This window comes from Pistacia vera, unplaced genomic scaffold (genome assembly GCF_008641045.1).
Source record: "Pistacia vera cultivar Batoury unplaced genomic scaffold, PisVer_v2 Contig19, whole genome shotgun sequence".
Classification (NCBI taxonomy): Eukaryota; Viridiplantae; Streptophyta; class Magnoliopsida; order Sapindales; family Anacardiaceae; genus Pistacia; species Pistacia vera.
In genome coordinates this window covers 373,478-400,333 of record NW_022195990.1, presented here as the reverse complement: position 1 = coordinate 400,333, position 26,856 = coordinate 373,478, and the positions used below count along the sequence as shown (strand labels likewise).

At 34.1% G+C, this 26,856-nt stretch overlaps 2 pseudogenes; both read left to right on the top strand.

Moving 5' to 3' along the window:
• Positions 1-181: 181 nt before the first annotated feature.
• On the top strand, positions 182-741 carry LOC116127192 (annotated as a pseudogene).
• A 1,812-nt stretch (positions 742-2,553) lies between these two features.
• Positions 2,554-4,665, top strand: LOC116127191 (annotated as a pseudogene).
• The last annotated feature ends 22,191 nt before the right edge of the window (positions 4,666-26,856 follow it).

Genomic DNA, 26,856 nt, shown 5'->3' with positions numbered 1-26,856 from the left:
AAGATAGTGATGACGGTGTTGTTTTTTATTTAGAAAGCGGCAGTGAACTTCTACGTCGTAGTTTGGAAGGAGAAAACGACGTCGTCTTCGTAGTCCAACAAAACGTTGGCATTGTATTACTATCACTTAACCCCCTAAATGGTTGGTATCTATTGAGAGGCCCCTATGTTTATGTTTCTTTATGGACGTACGCAGTGATATTTGTATCTCAAGCCAGAATGAGGACTGCATTGCCTTTGCCATTGACATATCTATTCTCCAACGTGTAGTCCGCAGCAGTGTCAGCATTTGTTCTGAATTTGGTGGAGGCGGTGGTTCCACTGCTAATTGCCTCCAGATAATAAGCTGCCTCCAAATTGTACACAACCAATGCCTTTAGAAACCAAGGGGTAAAAGTCTGCTGTAATCCAAGATATGTCCCAATTTCAAAACCATTGTTTAGAGCTCAAGTTCTTGAACTTCAAACAACTCTAGATATGGCTTAATGTCTTCATAAGCAAGTATGGCGATCTGCATGTTCAAATTGGTACTGGGTTTAGAAAAGTGGTGGTTATTGGAAGGCAAGCTGTTGCTTCATCGGACAAACAACATCTCAGTGGTCAGAGTCGATCAGAGAGGGCAGTTTTGCGATAGATGCTCAGTCTGTAGGAGTGAGTGTCTAAGAGTCTCCAATGTCACCTGGCAAAGCCAGATTATACATTCTATGGGATTCTTCCACAGGGTGACAGTTATATGACATAAAAAATCAGAAGAAATTAAGTACATGTAGGTGTGCTTGTTTATTAAAACAAGTGTTAGTTTCGAGCATTTGGAATGCAGAAGTATTAACTTTCCGTCCCTCCCTCGTACACAAATTGTTCGAAGACAGTAGATGAAGAAGATTTCTGACAAGTGACAACACCGTCAGTTTATTTGTGACTACAGATCTGAGTTCCCAATGTGTTGGTAATATAATGTTGCTTTTCAATGATAAAAACTTGCTAACTTTTGTCCAGAAATTGCGAGGCATCTCTGTCTCACTTTTACAAATTTTGGGATCAATAAACTTTTTTTTATTTTCGTATTCGGGAGTGTTCAAGCCAGCTTGCGCTCACCTCAACTAGTCCCTCGGACCTCTCAAGTTAACGGTCATGTAAACTTCTAGTGGCTAGCCCTTATTAATAGTCATGAGGATTTGAACTCATGACCTATTGAGTAATACATCGAAGAGTCCAAGTGAATCGCCAAACTACTTAGAGGTAGTTAGGGATCAATAAACTTTTCTTAGCTTTTCATTCTGTTTCTCAAAACCGAATACAACTGATATGGTATTGTAGTTATCAGAAAGATGCTGCTCTCAGTGTTATCATTTACCTTTGAGATTGTCAATAAACCCCTGTGATAGGGATACTTTATACATTCTAAAAAGCTAGGTAAAAATAGAAATGAAATAAACTATATGCATTTCCAAATTTGTACTGCACAAAAAATTTAGAGTATAAATCCATTGAGTTATGTTATGCCACACCAAATAAATCATATACAAAGATTGAACATCTCACTTGCTCCCCTTATATGTTACACAGCAGAACATAAACAGCTCCAAGTTTGTTCATAGAAATTATTGGAAGTAAACGAATATTATATGACAAAACCCTAATTAATAGAATAAATTAAAATAAAATAGAAATCACATTATCAGAAGTAAAATGATATGATTCTCCAAAATCACTTATCTAATCAGATCAATTAATCAATTCTTGAAGAGGGTTAATAGCTCTCTTTATTTAGATGATGATTAGCAGGTCATTAAGTGTATTTAATAACACTCAAATTAACAATACAAACTTTTATATACATAATTTGATGTGATATATATAATTATAATAAAAGAGTATAATAATATAAGATAAATCAAATATTTTAAAGTGGGATAGGCTTAAGAGCATAATTTTTCTACACAATGTTTTTTCATTTTTCGATTTATACATTTAATTGATAGAGATTAAACTTTAGCATGGTTCTTATAAGGTGAATTTTTTTTTTTAATGATTTTCATTAGAGATTAGAGTTTCTTTCACAGAATTATAATGAATTGCAAGTATAAAAATAAAAATATTAATCATATATCAATGTCAGATAAGAGATATCCTTTCTTGAAACTTTTGCCGAACTTAAATCGATTAAATTAATCATTAACAACATTATCAACTAACAAAGGAAATGTTTATTTGATAGACCTTATTCATAGCTACTCAAGGATAATACAATAATAATAACAATAAACCTAAAGGTAAAATAAAATAACTATTGATAAATCTAACCTAATAATAATACTAGATTAAGATACAAATAAAAATAATAATCTCAAAGATCATAACGATCTAAACTTTGTCACTTATGAAACCGTTTAAGTCATTGCTATAAATTCATGACTATTTGTATTTCACTAAGTTAATTAAATTAACCATAAGCTGCTCATCAATGGAGAAGCAAACACATTTGCTCTTTGTAGTTCTCCCCTTTGTTGGGATATTGTGGCTTGCTTTCTTATTTGTTCTCATGTGAAATTGTATGTCTTTAAGAAAACTATTTGGTAAAAAATGCAATTGTAAATAAGAAATAAATTTAGGAGTCCTAACATGAATTGAAATATAAATCATATTAGAAATAAAATATCTCATATACTACCTATAAATATAGGGGTGAGAACCAATTCAAAATTATGAGAGAATGAGAGAATGTGAGAACACAGGGTATTTGATGTAAATGTTATTAAACACCATGGGGAGAATGTCTTAGAAACGGGGATCGTTTCCACTCTAGGTACTAGGTTGAGCGTGGTTAGAAACTAGGATGTTTCCGCTCTGTTTTATGTACCGAGTTTATGGTGTTGTATACTCTTGTATATTTTGTTCATAAAACTATAGCGGATTTCTCTCATCCGTAGATGTAGACGGATTATGCTGAATCACGTAAATACTGTGTCTCTTTGTGTGGTGTGATTTTATTCTTATATTATTTATTTTGAATGTATGTTTTTTGTTGTACGATCTCCTAACACTCTTCTCTTTCAGTGCAATAATCTCAACAAGTTTCAAATCACTTTAAAAGTTGTTCATTAATTCATGAAATTTGTTGTATCTTCTGTATATTTAATTTGTTCATTCTCGTGTTTTGCATGCAGAAGTTCTTGCATGTAAAGGAAGGCATGGACGTCACCATCGTCACCATCATCACCATCATCATCATTGCCATGGCTCTGTAAAGTTTTTTGTTTTCGGAGACTTGTATGCAGATACCAGAAATTCGGCAAGAAATTCATCTCATGCATGGAGTCAACCTTATGGAATAACTTTTACTGGAAAACCAGCTGGTCGATTCTCGGATGGACGTGTCTTGACTGATTATGTAGGTCTGTTCCTTATATATATATATATATTTATATTTTTCATTACAGAAGTCTTCATTATAATGAAGATTTTTAAAATTACATATGTCCATTAATTATTTGTGCGCTTCGTTTTTTGGCATAAGATCACCATCACCTTTCCGATGGAGAAAATTTGTAAGAAGAGACAAACTTGAAAGTGGTATGAATTTTGCATATGGAGGAATTGGAGTCTTCGAGACATGGTTGACTACTGTACCAAACATGACAACCCAGATTGATTATTTTCAACAGCTACTTGAAGAAAAGATTTATACCAAAAAAGATCTTGATTCCTCGATCGCTCTGGTTTCTCTTGCAGGCAATGACTACATGACTTTTGTATTTACCAACGGCAGCCTTGAGGTAAACTATAAACTACTTAATTGACAGTAATGCTAGATATATAAAGTCGGAATCCAAATTATGAATGCAAACTGATATAATTAATCTAATGTTGCAGTACATTTTAATGTTCATAGCAGTCAGGATCACAATTTTGTATGTGAAGCTTAAGTCTAATGTTTAATTACATAATAATATATGTCATACTTTCAAAAACTACCATAAGACATATTAAAAGTCATATCAGTTAGGATTAGACTTCTTGTATATGAAGCTGAAGTCTAATGTTTGATTTATACAAAACGGTATATGCCAGACTTCTCGGAATCTATCGTAAAGCAACTTGTCATCAATCTGAAACGCATACATAGCTTGGAGTCCGAAAAGTAGTAGTTTCAGGATTGGAGCCTGTGGGTTGCTTGCCTGCCGTATATGAAACTTCCGATCAATCTTGCAGTAAAACTTTTAATGATCTCTCTAAGTACCACAACAGCATCCTGAAACGAGCAGTGAGCAAATTGAACAATGAGATCAGTTGTCCTCACAAATCTGTCTTCAGGATTTTGGATCTCTACAAAGCATTCATGTCTGCATTCAAGCAAAAGCACCATGGTAAGCCCTTCAGGATGTTCGCATATGAGAATAACTAGGTTGGTATATATATTTAGTCAAATAATTTCTTGTTTTATATTTTAATTGTAGGACGTTCGAAGTTCGAGAAACCATTTGAGTCATGCTGTGTTGGACTGAATGGATACTCGTGTGGATATGTAGACGAAAAAGGAGTAAAACAGTACTCGGTATGCGAGGATCCAGAGTCATCGTTCTTTTGGGACCTGTTACATCCTACACAAAGTGGGTGGCTTGCAGTTTATTCAGCTCTGAAACCTTCACTTTATCCACTACTCTAGCCGGTGTTTTGAGGCTGCAGTTTTAAGATTACAATTGAGTTTGTGATAAACATAATTTAGAGGCAGATGGTATTTAGGAAGTGGCAATGTTAGCATTAGTATGGAATTATTTACTTTCTGTAATTTCTTCATCAACTTAACAGTTTAGTTCAATGCAATCCAGTTCTATCCTACCTTCCAAAGGCGCCTTCATAGTTCTCAATTATTCTTCTAATTTTCTGAACTTCAACATTGGGCAAGGTTGTTTTTAACATTAAAAAAATGTGAAAATAAAAGAATATTGACATGTAAGATAGTCCAATTAACTATTGGGTTTCTTACTCATATTGTCCGAGCTTATAAGCTGGTCAAACTAGTAGTCTGGTGTTGCTGAATAATAGTCTGAAATGAGGTGTTATGTAGGATGAGCTAGTAGTTTGTGGTCTGGTGTTGCTGAAGTTTGTAGTCTAGTTTTGCTAAATAGTAGTATGAAATGAGGTGTTATGCAGGTTGAAGTAGTAGTTTGTAGTCTGGTGTTGCTGAAGTTTGTAGCCTGGTGTTGCTGAATAGTAGTCTGAAATGAGGTGTTATGCAGGTTGAAGTAGTAGTTTATAGTCTGGTGTTGCTAAAGTTTGTAGTCTGAAATGAGGTGTTATGCAGGATGAAGTAGTAGTTTGTAGTTTGGTGTTGCTTAATAGTAGTCTAAAATGAGGTATTATGCAAGATGAGTAGTAATTTGTAGTCTGGTGTTGTCTATTGTTGCTGTTTTTGAAATAGTAGTCTGCAATAAGGTTTTATGATATTCAGCTTCAAATGGTGACTGAAGTAGTTTATGTGTTGGTATTTATAATTGGTAACAGCAATTGTATTCGTTTTAGAAGGAGTTTTAGAAGGAATAATGCTAGGGTCAACCGACTTTTTGCACCAAATTTTTTTACTGAACGACGTGGCAGCCAGTAAGACGTGAACACATTGGACAGAAAACACATCTCTAGTGAATGGACGACCGTCCAACAATCACGGACGACTGTCCATACTTTATGGACGACCGTTCATCACGAATGGACGATCGTCCATAAAATATCAATGGACCTCCGTCCATATTATAGGACGGGTGTCCATTTACTATGGACAGACGTCCATATAAGATGGACGGCCGTCCAAAAAATTTTAAAACCAAAATGATTGATGCCCATCCATCTAATACGGATGGGCATCTATATACAATGGACGACCGTCCATAGTTATTTAACCCACATTTGAGATTTGCTCCAATATAATACGTCATCTGGAATGCGTCACCATTCTTGTGCCACAACACGAGCCAATGTCTAGATACAGAGTTCCTCTGGTAGATAAAAAAGTGTTTCAAAATGAATGTAAATTCAAAACTTATTTTTAGAGGTCAAATTAAACAGAAGGTCCTGTTTTGGCCTTGACTTACCAATTAAATTTCACTAATAACAATGACCACACAAAAATTGATAAGAAATATGGAGCAAGTGGGTAGCCTTTGTGACAATAATGCGCCGAAATCTGAAGGAAAAGTCCTTGCAAATGTATAAACATAATGATGACGGTCGTCCATTGTATATGACCGCTAGTCCGTATTAAATGGACGGGTGTCAATCATTTTGTTTTTAAAATTTTTTGGACGGTATGGACACTCGTCCATAAAATATGGACGAGAGTCCATTTGTGATGAACAGTCATCCATAAAGTATGGACGGTCGTCCATGATTGTTGGACGATTGTCCATTCATGGGAGACTTGTTTTCTATCCAACGTGTCTGCGTCTAATTGGATGTCATGTTGTTCGGTAAAAATTTTCGGTGAAAAAAATTGGTGTCCGTAGCATTATTGATTTTAGAAGTGATGCAGCAGTAAGGAAGTTGTGATAGTTGAAGTAATTTTGTCAGTTGGAGTAATTTTGCAGTAGTGGTGGAGTTGTGATGGAATTTTGTCAGATAAAGTAATTTTGTAACAAGAATGGAGTTGTGATAGCTGGAGTAATTTTGCAGCAGTTATGGAATTTTGTCAGATAAAGTGACTCGATGTGTTTGTTTGTATTTTTTGGAGGCTTATAAGCCAAAAAAATAAGTTGGTAGAGCCTAATTTTTTTATTTTTGGCTTATACCCTAAACCCTACACCCAAAGCACTCTGCTTATAAGCTACTTTGATTAAGTATATTATCACATTACCTCTATTTAATTTTAAAATTCCATTATATAAACTTATTTATTATTTCATAAAATAATGTTCATTTTAATAATAAAATGTACTTATTAGTCACTTATAAGTACTTTAACCAAACACGTAATTGCTTAAATTTCAAATACTTATAAGCACTAACTGTTTATAATCTAATATTTATAAGCTCGCCAAACAAGCTCTACGTCTGCTTGAAGATAGTCCAATCAATTAACCCTATTATTGTTTTTACTCCATATTAAGTTGAAGGAGGGTTTTGAATATTAAATTTAATTTAGTCCAATTCTTTTTTGGGTTTGTCTTTTATATTAAACCCTGTTGATATAAGAGGATGAAAGTGCAAAGTTGTTAAGTGATTGGATGCTTTTGATAATAGGCCAAAGTGGTGTCGTTTTAAGTAGAACTTTCAGCTCACTTTCACTTTAATCTTTTCTCTGTATCAGTATAAAAAGAACAGTGTTGACTAGAGCCCAGGTTTTTATTCTATCATGGTATCAGAGCCTAGGTTCAGTTGAGCTGAGCGCTTGACCAGCGAGTGAGGAGTTAGAGCCAACAACTACCTCCAATAACAGGCATGACCCAACATATGGGCTTGACCATGAGGGGGAGTGTTGGAGTCCCACATCGACTAGACACGCTCAAGCCTATTGGGTTATAAGATAGGGTAATCCTCCCATTCAAAAAGGCCTTATTGGGTGAGGAGTCAGACCACCTCAAATTCTATCATGGTATCAGAACCTAGGTTCAGTTGAGCTGAGCGCTTGACCAGCGGGAGAGGAGTTAGAGCCAGCAACTACCTCCATCAATAGGCATGACCCAACATATGGGCTTGACTGTGAGGGGGAGTGTTGGAGTCCCACACCGACTAGGCACGCTCAAGCCTATTGGTTTATAAGAGGGGGTAATCCTCCCATTCAACAAGGCCTTATTGGGTAAGGATCAGGCCCACTTCAAATTCTATCAAACCCATATGACACTAGTCTAATCCATTATCATTAGCTATATTTTTACCTCAGATATTAAGTTTTGTATCTAGAAAAATCATGTAAAAATATTTCAACTACTAAGTGTTGTGAGATGTGAATTTATAAAGAAATGCGGTTTAATGTAATTTATTGAAGGAGTTGGTTAGTAAGAGTTAGTCTGTAGTGCTCAAAGACCCATCCCTAGATAGCCTAAATGGTTAGGGTGAATTGGATAGTGTGGATAGGCGAACGGTCTCAGATTCAATTCCCCATTTGAGCATCCGCGATTTAAATGGAGGGTCATGGCGATGGATTGTTGTGATAGTCTCATTCGAGGATTATTCGAGATGCGTAAAAGTTAGTCCGAACACCTTGGTTTAAAAAAATAAAAATGTAGTGCTCAAAGGAAATTTCTATGCACTGACCTTTTACTTACCTCTTCTATCAATAAATTATATCAACCACCTACCTCTATAAATCTACATCTCACAACTTCCTTATTAATTGATGTATTTTAACAAGATTTTTCTGGATACAGGGCTTAATATTTGGGTCAAAAGTAAGGCTGCATACGAGCTAAGCTGAGCCGAACACTACGGTGTTCGAAGCTTGGCTCGTGAAAATTTAACGAGCTCGAGCTCGAGCTTGGGTTCGACGAGCTCTGAAAACCAGGCTTGAAGTTCGAGTTCGTTAAATATTTTGAGCTCGAATTCAGCTCGCGATCCACTCGTTTATAAGTCCTCAATCCAAAGCAATCCACCAACAATCCTTCAAAATAGCCCCAATCGAAAGCCAACCTACTAATCATCACCAACCATCATCAGATCCAAAGCCAAATAGCCACAAATATATGACTCAAAATTCCATTGACTGTGAGAGATAGAAGAAAAGAGAATAGGAAAGAAAAGAAAAGCAAAGAGGGAGAAGGAAAGAGATGGAAGAGCGAAGGAGAAGTAAGAAGAAAGGTAAAGAAGAAAGGAAAAAGGAGGAGAAGAAAGACGAAGGAGAAAAAAGATGAAGAAAAGGGAAGGAGAAAGTGTCGGCGCTGGAGAAAGAAGATAGGGTTTAGGAAGTGGGATAATTTATATTAGATATAGTAAATCACATATAACCCCCTGATACTTAAAAAAATAACACTTATACCCTTTCGAGCCATTCACGAGCCTATCGAGCCGAGTAGTGGGTGGTTCGTAACTCGGCTCGAGAGGGTACTCGAGCCGCTCGAGCTCGAGCTCAGCTTGACAAAAGTCGAGTCGAACCTGGCTCGCTTGCAGCCCTAGTCAAAAGTATGGGTTAGTGCTAATGGATAGTCTAACAACATTTTAGTCTAATAAGAGCTGAAAGCCCAAATTTACATGGGCTCAAATCAGGTATACTTCTCAATAGAAAAAGCTTATTGTGGAGAAACTAGGGTTTGTGTTCTTATATAAATAACTCTCTAGGATTAGATTTGGTTGAGATTTTGAGTAAACCTGAAATATTTGGCTATTGTGATGGGTGTGGAAGTGTTTTATAATATTCTTTTTTCTTTTTTTCCTTATGTAATAAAACCAACATATCACTACCCATGATATAGGCGATATAGCAAATTATATCTTTATGTTGTTTGTTCTTTTATATTGTTGTGTTGTTTGTGGTTGTGTTATTTATTCTTTTATATTGTTAGTTGTCTGCATCCTCGACTTTAGACCTTGCTTAATGATTGGGATTCTTGTTTAGCTTTCACACACATTGTATGATAAATTGTCGTATTGGGATACCTCTCAAAAATTATAATTTTTTTAACAATATTGCTGAATAAAGATTGTTTTCAAACATTAAAACCATATATACAAATACTATACCTAATCCCTATGAACACTATAGACAAATTTAATTAGTAAAAACAAAGGTTTTGGCAATCCAATTTAATTTGTTGATTCAACTATGTTTTGTCATACTTCGATAGCATTAAAAAATGTGCCGAATTCCTTTAAATTAGTCCCAATTGAATTTATCAAACTGAATTGGGCATCCAAGATGTTTTACACCTCTACTTATCATTAGAACTAGTAATTTAAAAATTAATCTCTATTTATGAATAGTAAATTAATAATTGATTTTTTCTAAAAAAAAAAATTGCATAATACTACCCTTCAAAAATTGTTTCTAACAAGTACCATATTAGTTAGTGTGTCACATAGCTTATGGAAATTGAAAAAAAAAAAAAATTTCGTATTATTTCATTTAATTTAGAATTGGTATATAGAGTTTCATCTATGGGTTCTTTTTGAAATTATATGAGCATATTTAATTTCAAATTTTTTAATAATAAATGTATTTCAAAATGAGTGTGGAGATTATTTTATGATATCGTAATAACTGTTTGTGACATATTTACGAGGATCCTTATAGAAAACAAAATCTGAAAAAAAATATCCTCAAGAAAAAGGGTCTATTTTTGTTTTACTGGAAATGGGTGTGGAGAGCTATTAGGATATTAAGAATAGGTGACTGGGTTAACTCAGGTGTTAAAGAAGTTTAGTGTTGGGAGTTACTATTTTACCCTTCCTTTGTATTATAAATGTGTGTAACAGTTACGGTTATTGGTTAATGAAAAATATCAGTCTTCTTCTCCACTTACCTCTGTTTTCTTCAGCTCACCTTTTTGCGTTTTCTTACTAATCAACTTGGTATCAGAGCTTTTGACCAACGTCGAAAATGGCCGATCCCTCACCAATTTCTTTCTCATTTGACAAAGCAAATAAAGATTCAAGTCTCAAACACTCTTTTGATTCAGTCAATTTCTCTAATTCTTCTTCTCTTGCTTTTTCAACACTTCCTGTAATCTCACCAAAATTGACAAGAGATAACCATCGTTTCTGGAAATCACAGATCCTTTTTGTTGTTGGAGCTCATGGACATGAGAACACCTCACTGGACTCATATCGTGTCCAACACCCTTTGTTCGTGTTCAATTGGATAGCTCAAGTTCAGAGGTACACAAAAAACCTAATTCAGAGTATCTACTTTGGAAGAGAACTGATAAATTGCTGGTGAGTTGGTTATTATTGAGTCTATGTTTCCTGTGATCTCTAAGTGTCAGTTTGCAACTGATATATGGCTAACATTGGAAAAGGAATTTCTTACCGAGTCGAAAGCTAAAACAGTGCATGTTAAGAGTTTACTGCAAAACACGAAAAAGGATAGTTTAAGTATGCATGATTACTTTCTAAAGATGAAAAGTTATGCTGAGAGTTTGACTGCTAGTAGTGTTATTATCACTGATGAAGAATTGTTGAATTACATATTGGATGGATTAGACTCTGAATATGATGCTGCAGTTGTTAACATAACCACTAGGCTTGAATCTAAGGTTGATCCGATAACGGTGCAAGAAGCTCAAATTGTTTTACAGAAGCTAGAACTTAGGCTGGAAAAAGCTAATAGTACAATGAATTCCATTGTTCACATTGAATTTCATAGCAGTTCAGCTAATGTTGCTAGTCTCTCTATGAACAATGAACAAAAGAAGTTGCAATCCATACCACAGTTCTCTACTGATTTAGCTCCAACCTCACAATCTTCTAATTTCAACCAATCTGTTAACCAATCATATTCTGCACCTAATCAGAATCCAGTAGTGGTTGTACCCTCTCAGAATCAATTCATACCACCTCAGAATCAATTCTTTACACCACAATTTTCTGGAGGCTATTCTGGTGGCAGAGGAAGAGGTCGTGTAGGAGGAAGGAATAGATTTATCTGTCAAGTGTGTGGTAAAATAGGTCATCTGGCTTTGAACTGTTACCATCGGTTTGATGTTAATTTCTCAGGAAACTCTTCGATGCTAAGGAACAATTTTAATCCTCATGGATTTGCAAGAGCACCTGAACCTTATCATGGAGGTTTCTATCCTTCCATTCCTCCTCAACACTACTCACAAAATGCCAATACAGACCAGTTACTACCGTTTCAAAATGTTTATCAGCCTCAACAGCCTCAGTTTTCAACTGCTCCTAGAGCTTCCTCTAGCAATACTGGTATATAGTCTAATGTTAGTTCCTCAAACATGTCTAATCAGGTGTTTATGGCTTAGTCTCAGGCACATAATCAGACTCCTGCAGCCATCAATTACATAGCCACACCATCTACTATAAGAGATGCTGCATGGTACATGGACTTTGGAGCAACAGACTATGTTACCTCTGATTTTTCCCAGCTGACAACAAGCTCCAATTACACATGAGGGGAATAGCTTTAGGTTGGCAATAGTGAGTTGCTAACTATCTCACATACTGGTTCTGCTATATTAGCATGTTCACATAAGACTTTGTGTCCTAGAAATGTTTTATTTGTTCCTAACATTACCAAAAACTTACTTAGTGTTTCCAAATTAACTAGAGATAATGATGTCTTGGTTGAATTTTTCAATGATCATTGTGTTGTTAAGGACAAATCATCCAAAGCAACCCTTCTCCAAGGAGTACTTAAGGCTGGTCTGTACCAACTTCAAACTCCAGTCTGCCCTACCTCTACTTCCATTGTAGCTTTGTCTCCTTCATTGTCCTCTTCACACAAAGTCCAGCATCATAGCAGAAGCTCTGTCTCATTTCCTTGTTCTTCAAATCAAGGTTTTCTTGATTTGTCTCAACAATCACTCCTGATTCCTTCAATTTTTAATAAATATAATGCATATTTTACTTTCAATAAGGGTAAAAATTGTAGAGAATACATTGATCTTACCATGTATTCTGATTTTTCTATCCCAAGCAATGTACCCTCTATTGATGTAGCACCTATTATTAATGAAAGTACTGTTTTACAATCCTCTGTTCTTGACAAGTCTGTTAACACTAAGTTAGATGGTTTTCAATCTTTTCCTGTCCAGAAAACTAACATTATGATATGGCATAAAAGGCTGGGTCATCCTAACTTCTTAGTTCTTACTAATATTCTTAAAACTTTGGAGATTCCTTTTCACACAAAAACTGACCTCACATTTTGTACAGCCTGCCAGTATGGTAAGTTGCATCAATCTACCTATCCAAAGTCTACCTTTCAAGCCTCTAAACCTCTTGAACTCATATACTCAGACCTTTGGGGACCTTCACCTGAAGGTTTTAAATTCTACATCCAATTCTTGGATGATCACATAAGATTCACCTGGATTTTTCCTCTAAAAACCAAGTCCAAAACCTACACCATCTTCACTCAATTTCATAAACTTGTTGAGAAACAATTTAACACCTCCTTGAAATGTGTTCAAATTGATTTTGGAGGTGGGTGGGGGGTGGTGTGGTGTGTGTTGGGAATATAGGAGTCTAGTTCCCTATTCAAAGCCACTGGTATTCTTTTTAGACATCCTTGTCTACACAATTCAAAGCCAATGGTATTCTTTTTAGACATCCTTGTCTACACACCCATCAAAAAAATTGGGGGGGGGGGGGGGGGGGGGGGGGATGGGGTGGGTTGAACAAGGATTAACTCTCCTTGTCCAAGCTAGCATGCCATTAAAATTTTGGTGGTATGCATTCCAAACTGCTGCCTATCTTACAAACAGACTTCTCACACCTGTTTTGAACAATTTTTCACCCTTTCAAAAATTAATTCATACTGTCCCTAACTACTCTGCCATAAGAGTTTTTGGTTGTGCCGTTTATCCCTTTCTTAGACCCTATAACACTCACAAATTTAACTTTCATACCATCTAGTATACTTTCATTGGTTATAGCCTACATCATAAAGGGTATAAGTGCTTAGCTCCTTTTGGTAGAATTTATACTTGTCAAAGTGTCAAGTTTGATGAGTCAGATTTTCCATTTCAAAACCTTACCAATTCAGCTCCAGTTTCATCTGTTATATCACCCAATTATGAGTCATATCAACCTACTGTTTCATTCTGGCGTATACCTACTACAGTACTTGATTCCTCTCCTATATTACCTACAAACTCACAATGTTATTCTACACATGATCATGGGAACACATCAACCAGGATACATTCTCCAGTTTTATGTCAGCCTAGTTCACTTCAAACTTCCATACCCTGTCAGTCTACTGATGCTCAAGTTTCTAAAAATGCTGAGCCCTCACCTATGTCCACAACCTCTGAGACTGAAGAATCCTTAATGTCACCTGTAACCATCTCTTCTAATAACTCCTTTGAAACTATACCACTTGCAGTTCACTTACCTTTAGCAGCACCTTTGCCTTTTGAAACAAATACACATCCTATGCTAACTAGAGCAAAAACCAAAGCCCATAACACTGCCGTACTGACCTCTTCATCCCTAGATACCAAAGAACCAGTCACTGTGTCAGAAGCACTCTCTTATCCATCCTGGAAAGCTGCTATACAGGCTGAGTATGATGCCTTGATGTCCAATCAAACCTGGGAGCTTGTTCCAGTCAACTCTGATATGAATCCAGTAGGTTGTAAATGGGTGTTTAAGGTTAAAACTAATCCTGATGGTTCTATACAGAGATTTAAAGCGAGGTTAATTGTCAAAGGATACCAGCAGACCCCTGGTATAGACTATCTTGAGACATTCAGTCCAGTGGTTAAATCTCCAACTATTAGAATTATTTTGAGTTTGGCTGTAAGTTATGGATGGGATATACAACAAGTAGACATTAATAATGCGTTTCTTAATGGGGATCTTCAAGAAAACGTCTATATGGTACAACCTGAAGGATTTGTTCATTCACAATATCCTCATCATGTTTGTAGATTGACCAAAGCTCTTTATGGACTTAAACAGGCTCCTAGGGCCTGGTTTGATAAACTTAAGAAAGTATTCCTTGGATGGGGCTCTGTTCATTCTCTAGCAGATCCTAGTCTCTTTGTGTATCAAAAAGAAGGCACATTGATGTATGTTCTAGTGTATGTGGATGATATTTTACTCACAGGAAATGACTTCAATCTGGTTCAGAAAACAGTCTCTGGTCTTAACACACAGTTTGCTTTAAAGGCTTTAAGATCTCTCAAGTATTTTCTTGGATTTGAGGTGACAAGGAATAAGGCAGGAATTCATATGAATCAGGAGAAATATGCAAAAGATCTACTAATTAAAACAAATATGGTTAATTGTAAGCCTTATACTACTCCAATGGCTGCTAAGGCTAAACTTGCACTTGAGGACAGTGAACCTTTTGAAAATCCAGCACTCTACAGAAGTACAGTAGGTGCACTGCAGTATTTGACATTGTCCAGGCCTGACATCTCTTACTCAGTAAATAAGCTCAGTTAGTTCTTAAAAGCCCCTCCACAACTGCACTAGTAGGCCTGTAAAAGGCTACTGAGATATCTCAAAGGCACCTCCAATTATGGCCTTCAATTCTGTCCCAACCATAGATTTAATCTAAAGTGTTACACAGATGCAGATTGGGCCTGCAATCCACTGGACAGAAGGTCAACTAGTGGCTGCTGTGTGTTTCAAGGAAGCAAAAGGTTGTGGCTCTCTCTTCCATTGAGGCAGAATATAGAGCTCTTGCACAAGGGTCCACTGAAATATCCTGGTTCTGCAGTCTTTTTTCTGAAATTGGTCTTAAGTTGACTGAAATTCCTGTTATCTGGTGTGACAACCAGAGTGTAGGTTCTCTTGCTTCCAATCCTGTCTTTCATGGTAGGACTAAACATATTGAGCAAGATGCTCACTATATACGGGAACAAGTTACAGCAAACAAGGTTAAGGTTCAATATGTTCCAACCAAGTATCAAAAAGCTGATATATTCACTAAGGCACTTTCAGCTTCCAAGTTTGAAACACTTCGAGAAAAACTTACTATAAAGGCACTTGTTAGTGTATAATTAATGGAGTGACATACAGTTGTGGAATTCTTTCTGAAAATGTGTTATGTTTTGGTGAAGTGTGCTGGTTTATGTTCTGGTATGAATGGTGCTATCTGAAAATGTGTTTTGTTCTGGTGAAGTGTGCAGGTTTATGTTCTATTATGAATGGAGCTATCTGAAAATGTGTTCTGTTTTGGTGAAGTGTGCTGGTTTATGCTCTGTTATGAATGAAATTTGTTGATAAATATCAATGAAGGGTGATTATTGTTCTGATGAAGTTTTCTTTAAGTCTGATTGAAGTTCTTTGTATCAGTTCTTGTTGATGAAGTTTGTGGTTTATGTTCTACTCTGGTGAAGGTTATTGATAGATATCAGTGAAGATTGATTATTGATTCTGATGTTGTTATTCTTCAAAAATGATTGAAGTTCTTGTGCAAGCCTGGAGATGAATTGAAATGTGCAAGTCTAGAGCTGTCTTGAAATAAGTTCTTATTGGAAGTCTGGTGATTCTTGTTAAAAGTCTGAAGTACAGGTCTTGAAATTGAAATCAGTTTTTTTATTGGAAGTCTGGTAATTCTTGTTGAAAGTCTGAAGTGCAGGTCTTGAAGTCAGTTTTTATGGGAAGTCCTGATTCTTGTTGAAAGTTTAAAGCTGTCTTGAAATTAGTTCTTATTGCTCTGGAAATCAATTCTTATTGGAAGTCTGATTCTTTGAAGGTTTTGGTTAAAATTGTGGATAGATTGGTTTGAATCCTGGAGCAATTCTATTTCCATTTAAGTTCAACTACATTGAAGCTTGTTTTGGAATTCTGGCATTGAAGTTTGTTTGGAATTCTGGGAAGTGCTATCTGCATATTTCGGAGCAGTTCTATTTGCATCTTTTATTTGCAGAATAATTGATTGTGAGCTCAGCAAAGGCAGCCGGTGAATGGTATAGAAAGGAATTGATGCTTTGTTCAAGGGTGGATATTAGAATAGTTGGTAACATGCATTATTGGAGTGATGACAAGCAATAGTAGAAGTTTTGTTTAAGGGAGGATATTAGGATATTAAGAATAGGTGACTGGGTTAACTCAGGTGTTAAAGAAGTTTAGTGTTGGGAGTTACTATTTTACCCTTCCTTTGTATTATAAATGTGTGTAACAGTTACGATTATTGGTTAATGAAAAATATCAGTCTTCTTCTCCACTTACCTCTGTTTTCTTCAGCTCACCTTTTTGCGTTTTCTTACTAATCAACTAGAGCATTTTATAAAATGCATATAACATCATGTTTATGGCTAGATCATGTCGTTAAAAATGAAATTTGAAAAACATCAAATTGTCAAAATCATAAAATTATGAGTCCCTTCTTAGTAGAAGAAAAAGATACAATACAAAGTTGGTTGTTTTGTCAATTCTCAAGGAAAGAGAAAGAAAAAAAAAAAAAAGTTTCCATTCAACATGACCCAGCTTTCTCTTTTGACCTTTGATCTTCTGTCTAAGAAACAGAAAAATGACCTAAATGTCAAAAAAATAAATTACACATAAAAGAACAATGTTACACGTTCATATTTGCATTATAAATTTGATGATATAATATGACACCTGTGAATAACTCTCGTATCACACATAGGGATGGGCGTTTGACCCGCCCTTCCTCGAACGGGGCAAAGATTCCTTGAAATAGTCGGGGACGGGGTCGGGGATGAGGCCTAGGAAATTCTCCGAACCTTGAGGACCAGGGTAGGCCTGCACTCGCCCTGCCCCGCCCTACAAAGTGTACATTGATTTAAAAATTTATATTTTTTTTCCTTTATTAGATTGTATATAAAGTTAGCATCCCACAATTTAATTCATGTATCAAAATTTGTGATGTTATCTTAAATTCATTATTGTATATTTTAATTATGGAACAAAAGTAACTTAAAATGAAATGGTATGATTAATATTAGCTTATACTCTTATAGGTGATAACTTAATTCATTTACTAATGTTTTATTCTTTTTGTTATATTTCTTAGTTCTTATTGTTACTTTGTTATACATATTATTGGTTTCTTTAATTACTACTTGGTAGAAAATGTGTATGTATTTGTATAAGTTATGTGATTGAATTCTCTTATTATTAGTGACAATTAATTATTGCACGCATATTTTTCTATGATAATATTACATGAGATTAATCACTAATTTTTTTTTAACAAGAGTTCAAATATCTAATTTAATTTACACTAAAATATTCTAAACATTTTGTGTGCCATATGGTGACATGGAGTCATGGACAATTGGACACGTACACTTAAAAGATTGTTTAATTTTATAAAATTTTATTAAAATTAGATATTTATTTTTATAATACTCTCTAATATTTTTATTAAATTTATAGAACAAATAATTTAAAGAGGGAGTCAAATAATAAAATCAATCTATTGTTATTTTGTTAATTTTACAAAATTCTCTAATAAATTGATGTCCCAACTTATTATTCAAGGGTCATTTACCCCAAAGATAAATAAATTTGATTAGATTGTTTCAAAACTAATACAAAAGTATACACAATTGCCAAACGACTTACAAATTACACAAATAAAAATATCAAATTACACAAATTCAATTATCTTTTTAATTAATTAATTGGTTAATTAATTATGATGTTAAACTTAACCAATATTGGGATAATGAGATTTGTCCCTTCACAAGCGGACTAATTTTATTAGTTGGAGTGGTGATAGTGATTTGTGAATCAATCAATTAATTTACCAAGTAAATTATGTTAAAATTGAATATAGTTTTATTAATTTTATGAAAATATCAAATGTTTTTTTTCTAAATATTCTATAATATTTAATTTAATATTTAATATTATATTAGATATTTTATTTTTATTTAATGGTTTAGAAAATTACAAATTACAAACGTTTGATGTATGATGTGTCTCTAATTATATTAGTAAATTCTTATTATTTAAACCTTCAAATTAACAAGTAATTAAACAAAATAATTGATCTTACGTGTTATCAATCTTGCGTGTATTTTTAATTTTGATAGATAGTAATTAACATAATAAAGTTTTGTAATCATTTAAAAAAATAATAATGATAAATTTTCCGGGAATGAGCGGAGAAAAATCCCTACGGGAAGATTTCCCCGCAAAACCAACAATGGAAGTTAATTAGTTTAATATAGAATAAATGACACAAGGTTTGCCTTAATGACACTTTCCTAACCAAAAAAGTTTTAAAAATACTACTTTGCCACCGAAAGTTTATATTCTGTTAATATTCAAAATAAACTTTACTTTCACAGCCAACGTTCGGCGAGTTACCAAGAGCCAAGATAAGAGAGGTTTTGTAGAGTGGAGATAAGTGAATCGAACGGTGGTAATCGGTTGAATATTCGCCGTTGGAATCAACCGAAAATCAGCAACAAACAAGAAACCTTAGCTTTGTAGTGGTCGATAATCGACTAGAAATTAAGTGTCAGAGTGAAAGGGGTTTTGCAAAGAAGAGACCCGAGGTTCAAATGGTGACGACAGAGAGAATTTTTGTTATTGAAATCGGCTGAAATCGGCATTGGGTATTTTGGTGGGAAAGTGATATTTTAAAACTTTTTTGGTGGAAAAGTCTCTATTAAGGCAAGGCAAAGGTTGGGCGGGAAAAAGTTATTTAACTTTTAATATATAATAACTTTGTTTTGTTAATGGAGTTTGGTGGATTAGTTTAATTCAGTTGACTTTTAATGCAGTTCTTAGATCTTGAATGAAATGTGATGAAGTTAATACGGCCAATATTAAATACATTAGCAATTAATAGATACGCTCGGGTGACTTTTAAATATTCTTATATTTAAAGCCTTTTATGTATTCATCATTAGTTTTAGAAAAATTAAGATGTACTCTAATATACATTTAATCAAGTTTATTAATTACATCAATAAAGTAGTAGGGTATAGTTTTGAGTTAGGTTTAGTTTTCCTCTAATTAGTGATCAGAAACTATTCATTTGCATATCTATTGAGAATATGATAGAAACAAGATTAGATTATAAGAGAATCATAGTCCGCCACAGATATATATTTTTTGGACGTATTGATCATAAATTCCATTATGAATTATCGAGACATTACAACTAACAATATTTGTAGGTATACAACAAAATTTAAACATATTACCATCAATGTCTACTTCATAACGTGTTTCACATCCACTTGATAATTCATCAGCAAATTTCTGGCGGCCTTTGGTTCCATTGTCAGTTTTCTTCTTTTGTTTTTCTTTCCAGAAAAGATATTTATATATCTCATAAAAAACATCCACATTGTTATAATATGATATGGCACTCATCATATAATTAATTGAATTATTAATTCAGTTATCATCTTCATTAGTTTAGTCTAAATTTAGATTTCAAAAAATAAGAACAAATCACACTTGAGATTTTTGTGTATAAATATTATTAAATAATGTCACACGATGAAATTAAGAAATTTATAGAGAGTTAATGGAATTAAGAAAGTAAGATTTAATTAGAGAAAACAAATGCAGGTGGGTAGTATATTTGATTAAATTGAATTGGATGACGTATAGATTGACGTTTGATTATCAATTAAATTTGTGGTCTCAGATTCCGCACTAAACGTGGTGGATGCCATCCCATTATAAATATCTTCTTCTTTTTTTCACCAAAACTAAATTAATCAAATTCATCTTCATCGTGTTCTATACTTCTATTAACTATTAAGTATAATTTACATATAAAAATAGTGGTGTTCCAAGGTTGAAACGTGTTTCAGTTATTTTCGTAACTTAGTATTAATTAAGACAGATTATATTTTTATAACAAATAGTAGGAGAAAACATTAAATCAACTATTTCTGAGTAGTATAGTGGTTCGATATAAATTTTTGAGTGTATTATTCAAAAGGTCTTAAGTTTGAATCCCTTCTCGATTACTAATAGGGATAGTCACTAAAACTCTTACCCGATCGTTAGTTTCAAGTTCCCTAGAGATTAGTTAAAAATCTATTACTAAAAAAATCTTGAGTTTGAATTCCTCCTCGATTACTAATAGGGGTAATCACTGAAGTTCTTTTCCGATCGATAGTTTCAAAGTCTCTGAAAATTAATTAAAAGTGTGCGTAAGCTAACCAAACACCCTTGGTCATTAAAAAAAACATTATTTTTAAGTTTTTTAAAAATAATGTTTTTGAAAAGTTGTTACATTTCTGTCAACAATACTATTAAGAATCAAATGATTACCGCATTAAATTGAAATTGTCTGGCTTTCTAGCCATAGCAAATTGAACACGTTTAAATCCTTTCACAATATGTACTGTTTCACTGGATTTTTTTTCATCCTGTCGGTCGCATAACCAAATTATCATCCTTTCAGGTATTAATCAATTAATTTAATCAATTTAAATTAAAGGGCATTCACCCTCTTAACCTACATGTGCCTTGTTTCATCAATAATGGAGTCTCTTCTTCAAACTTATGTTTGTTTTGTGTTTTTCTCATTAGTTTTAACACTCTTTCTGTTTATCTTCTTCCTGTTACTCCATTTACGGAGGAAGAAGGTTTTATGCAATTGTGAAATTTGCTATGCATATCTTTCATCATCCTGGTCCAAAGAGTTCAACAATCTTTGTGACTGGTGCACTCATCTTCTTCAGAAATCTCCATCTCAAACCATTCGGATTCATGTTCTTGACAACACAATCACCGCGAATCCTGAAAATGTCCAACACATTCTCAAATCCAGATTCGAAAACTATCCGAAAGGGAAACCATTCTCCATGATTGTTGGTGATCTTCTCGGAAAGGGAATTTTCAATGTTGATGGAGAGTTATGGCATTTTCAGAGAAAAGTTGCAGGTTCGGAACTCGCTAGCTTTTCCATTCGAACTTATGCGTTTGAAATTGTCACCAACGAGATCAAATCTCGACTGCTTCCATTTTTATCATCAATTGCTGTAAAAGATAGTAGCAATGTTGTGGATTTACAAGAAGTTTTTCGACGATTTTCGTTCGATAATATTTGCAAGTTTTCCTTCGGTTTAGACCCTTGTTATCTCGAATCCTCATTGCCAATTTCTGAGTTTGCGAATTCCTTTGATCTTGCATCGAAATTATCCGCCGAGAGAGCAATGGTGGCATTGCCATTAGTGTGGAAGATCAAGAGGCTGTTAAACGTTGGCACGGAGAAAAAACTCAAACAGGCGATTAAGACTCTGAATATTCTTGCCATGGAGGTGATTATGCGGAAAAGGAAACTAGGATTTTCCACACAAAAAGATCTTTTGTCAAGATTCATGACTTGCATCAACGATGACAACCACTTGAGGGACATTGTTATAAGCTTTATTTTGGCAGGGCGTGACACAATGGCCTCAGCCTTGACAGCATTCTTCCTGCTACTAGCACATCATCCACAGGTCATGTCGAAAATTCGCGACGAATCAGAGAAATTCATGCCGCCAAATCAAGACCTTGCCAGCTATAATCAAATAAGGGAAATGCACTATTTACATGCTGCAGTGTATGAGAGTATGAGACTGTATCCACCGGTACAATTTGACTCGAAATTTGCTCTAAACGACGATGTTCTAGCGGATGGAATGTTTGTCAAGAAGGGGACTAGGGTTACATATCATCCTTATGCAATGGGGCGGATGGAAAAAATTTGGGGTCAAAATTGTATGGAATTTAGGCCTGAAAGGTGGCTGAATTGTGGTACATTTTGCCCTCAATGTCCCTATAAATATCCAGTTTTTCAAGCCGGGTCTAGGGTTTGTTTAGGCAAGGAATTGGCATTGGTGGAGATGAAAATGGTTGCCCTCTCCGTGCTTTGCAAATTTGATTTTGAACTTGTTTCTCCTGGGGCTGCACCTCAATTTGATCCTGGGCTCACTGCTATGCTGAGGGGAGGGCTTCAGGTGGGAGTTAAAAATCGATAATTCAGTATCTGACTATCTGGGGTGCAGATAATTAACTATTGTTAAAAACATGGATGATATTTTTTTTTTATCAAATGATGATAACGTTATTGAGTTGGTATCAAAACAGTTCCTCGGATTTTAGCAATTTGTTGAGTGAAATTGGCTCGATGCAATACGGTCGCGGGGGGTGCTATGCAAGATCTATATATACCAGGACTTATATGAGATTGAGAATTGAGTTAAATACATAGGTGAAGAGTCACATGAAAATGTGTTAAAATGGTATGTTTCAGGAGTCATGTGGGTGCAGGTTGAAGATGACTTCTGACCAGTGGAAACAATTAATTGTGATTTCTTAGGAGAAAAATGGAGTTTGACTGTTCCAAAAAGAAAAAGATTCAAAGCGAAAATTGGAAATGGTCTGGCATGAAGAGATTTGAAGTTTCTTATAAGTGTAATTAATTTCAATTCTGCAGCTTAATTTAAGATTTGTTGATTTTTGTGCCAGATTGAGAGATGAATAATTTGTATTGGAATTCAAGAAATGTATTTTGCATAAATTAATAATAATATATGATGTGATTCTTAAGTGTATTGACTTTCGATTCATTGCAATTTTAATAATGTAGTTTCAGATTCAAGTATGATAGTTAATTAGATGTAATTAATTAAATTATGTTTATATGATTAAGTTTGAAACCTTAATTGTTTTATAGTTCCTTTTAAACTGTCTATCGGCCTCGTAACTCTTTGTTGTCGTGTGGATTATTAATCTAAATTTGTGTACTTTGATATAATTGTCTTTCACATGTATGGAACATGATATCCTAGAAGAGAGAGATATAAAAACATTTTTGTTATTTTAGGATTCAATAATTTATATACAAGGAATCATCTTAATCATCGAATTGTACTTTCAATAAAAAGTATCGTTTTCTTGAAGTTAAATATTATCGACATAGTTGATTGAAGTCTGGGTTAATCTAAAATATTGATCACTTCAAATTTTAGAAATATCACCGATAATCTTATTTTAAGTTTTTTTTTTTTAATTTTAAAAAATATCCTTTATTTTTTTTTTTTTTTAAATCTAATGAAAAATGATTGCCTAATGCTTAAGTGAATTTCTAAAATCGTAAGTATTATTCTTAGAAATATTACTAGTCAAATTAATGAGAATATTTATCAATAATGGGGGCATTTCATTATATTTCTAAACTTATTGGGCGTTTCAAAATATTAACCTAAATGATAGAGGTACATAATACTTTCTAATTATCGTAATTAGCTTAACGAACACATAAGGGGTAAATGAAATAAACCCACAATATGATATCCTAATACAATATCAAAAAATTCAATATTATTTTGCAAATTTGTTTCAAAAAAAATTAGTGCCAAAAATGATGATAAAAAACTTAATTTTATATTTTCTTTTGAAAAAAATAAAAAAACATGTTTAGTATCATTCCTTAAAAATAATATTTTACAAAAGTAACAATAAGATGATTAGTAATGAAATTTTAAAATTAGGTTAATTAAGTTAGAATAAATTAAATTAATTTGGTTAATTAATCATGTTTTGAATCCGACCCAAAAGAAGGACTATCCGCCTCAACCTCAAAAGATTAGTAGCAAATTGTAGGGTGACATTTGGGGCATATAATTTAACTTTTAGCGAAAAAAAATATGAATGTTTGTTTTATATATTGTTTTTGTTTTCAACATCTTCTTTATTAGGGAATTAAAGTTACACCTTGTCAGATTTGGTGTGACAATCCAATCTAGACTATCTAGTGGTAGGGACATTGTAATCCCCAGCATATAAATGTGTATTTCTTTTTTTTTTTTTTCTATTTTGGGAAAAGAAATGAAAGTTGTATTAAATGACTTAAATTGAGACATCATTTATTGAACATGGGTATGGAGCGATTCAATGAACTTGAAGGCAAGATGAATTAGAAAATTTTACATGAGTCAATTTTACTAAATCATCGTGGTGATATAGTAAAATCATTTAATTAAAATTGACTGTTATTGATGCAAAAATTTACACCAACCAGAGGTAAGTGACTGATAATTTTAGAATCTCGTAAGATGTATGGTAATCATGATGGATCAGCGATGGGATAATACGATGATGAATGTACGGTAATTAACATAAAATATTAAAGAACAAAACATATTTTTTAAAGTGGTTCAACTGCTTATCATGCAAAACCTACGTCATTGTTATGTTATTGAATATAAAACTTTTTGTTTGACTCTTCTTTTCAATTTTTGTCACTTCACTTTGTATGTAAATTTTTATAAGATTTCTTTGTAAGTATAGTATTATCGTTGAATATATAAAGAAAATGATTTGCCTTTACAAGAGTTTTTAATGAGTTCTATGTAACCTATTTTCGTTGTCCCTCAAAACATATTATAACGGGGTTTAAACATATTACAGTTGTATATCTCCACTATTGAATATGAAAGCTATGCGTACAGATGTTGTATGCATCTTCAATGTTACGGCTAAATTAATTCTCTCCCCAATCTTATAAGTATGAACATTGTTTTAAGAAAATCATGAAATACCTACAGACGTACCAAGTAGTTTGGGGGAGTTGAGCACCTCTTCATTAATGTTGAATCCACTTAATAATCTTCCTGAAAGAGTATTCAAAAATATTATCCATGCATGACATCGGCTTATGGAATAAAATTAGTATTCCACTAAAGCCAGTAGCGGATCCAGAAATTCTTGTTAGGGTGGGCCAAAATAAAATGTAATAGCATATAATATTCATATTATATGTTTTTAGTTGAAATTGTCGTAAAAAGAAAAAAAAAATTACATATGAATAGTTTTTTAAAAAAATTTGAGGGTGGGCCAATATACTCTAGATCCGCCCCTAACTGAAGCAATTTATCTACGTTGAAGGAATACCACTACCCTGACGCCACAAAGGCGTCAACATATTACAATTATGTATACCGATATGAGATCTCGGCGCTGATGCATAGTGTTTTTCTAGATAGTGATAAGAAGGGGTGTAATCGAGTCGAGCCAAGCCGAGTATTTGGCTACTCAAGCTCGGCTCAGATGCTATAGTACAGAGTTCGACTTAGAGCTCGAGCCCAGTCAAGCCTGAGGAATCAAGCTCGAACTCGAGCTCGGTATCGTAAACTTGAACTCTATAGCCACAAACATCCCCACAACCACAACCACGCATAAAAAAAAACCACACTACACAACCATCCCCACATGGAGAACCAGCCCCACAAACATCCCATAAGAGCAACATAGCCACCAGTCCAAAAAAAGAAAAAAAAAAAAAGGCATCAAACAATAATAATGGATCCCCTCAGCCAACAATCAATTGGCAAATCTCAATCATTCAATAGTTTGTTTTCAAATAATAAGAATAAAGAAAGTTAAAGAATTTAAGCAAGTTGCAATACGTTTTCACAGTACCTGAGAGGCTGAGACGAGATGAAGCAAAATGGTGACCAACGAAGGAGGGGGAAGAAAAGGGCGAAGGAGAGATAGGAAATAGCAACCAGTGAATGACAAAGTATGAAGGCGAAGGAGATTCTAATTTCTTAATCCCCAAAATTCCCAAATTGATTTTAGATTATTTGAATATGGGTGGATTTGCAATTTTAAAAACTTATACATTTCATATGATCCCCTATAACTTTAAAAACTACATCCTCGAGCTCGCAAAAGCTCGCAAACTTTTCGAGTCGAGTTGTACTATGATCAAACTCGACTCGTGACAATAGTCGAGCTCGAGCTCGATTAGACTTTTGTCAAGTCAAGTCCAAGCAATTATCGAGCTGTTTGCGAGAGGCTTGGTTTGACTTTCATCCCTAGTGATAAGTGGTTTTAACCACTCACCTTAAGGGCGGCTGTCAAAAAACCATAGTAACGATCATAGTTAATATTGAAAAGGAAATCTATTAAATAAGTAACCATATATGATTAATTTTAAATGAAAATCTCATCATGCTAATATAGTAATATAATACTAACAACAAATAGGCATTCTAGGAAAATCCTTATCATAAAAAAATGCAATTTGAAACCACAAAAGTTTGAGAAAGCATGGGTGTCACAAATAGCCAAAAGTTGAATGATGGAAGGAATTGAAATTAGGTGAAGAGCTAGGCAAGGTATTAAAGCTATCAACTACCAGGAAGCAAAGCTATAAAGAGAGTGGCTTATAAAGGAATGGTCCACAAAAGTAAAAAACATTATGATTTTTAATTATCATCTTACAAAAATTAGAATGAAAATTACTTAACATTGCTGCAAATGGGGTCTCTTAAAAAAGCTGAATTTTATGTTCATGGCC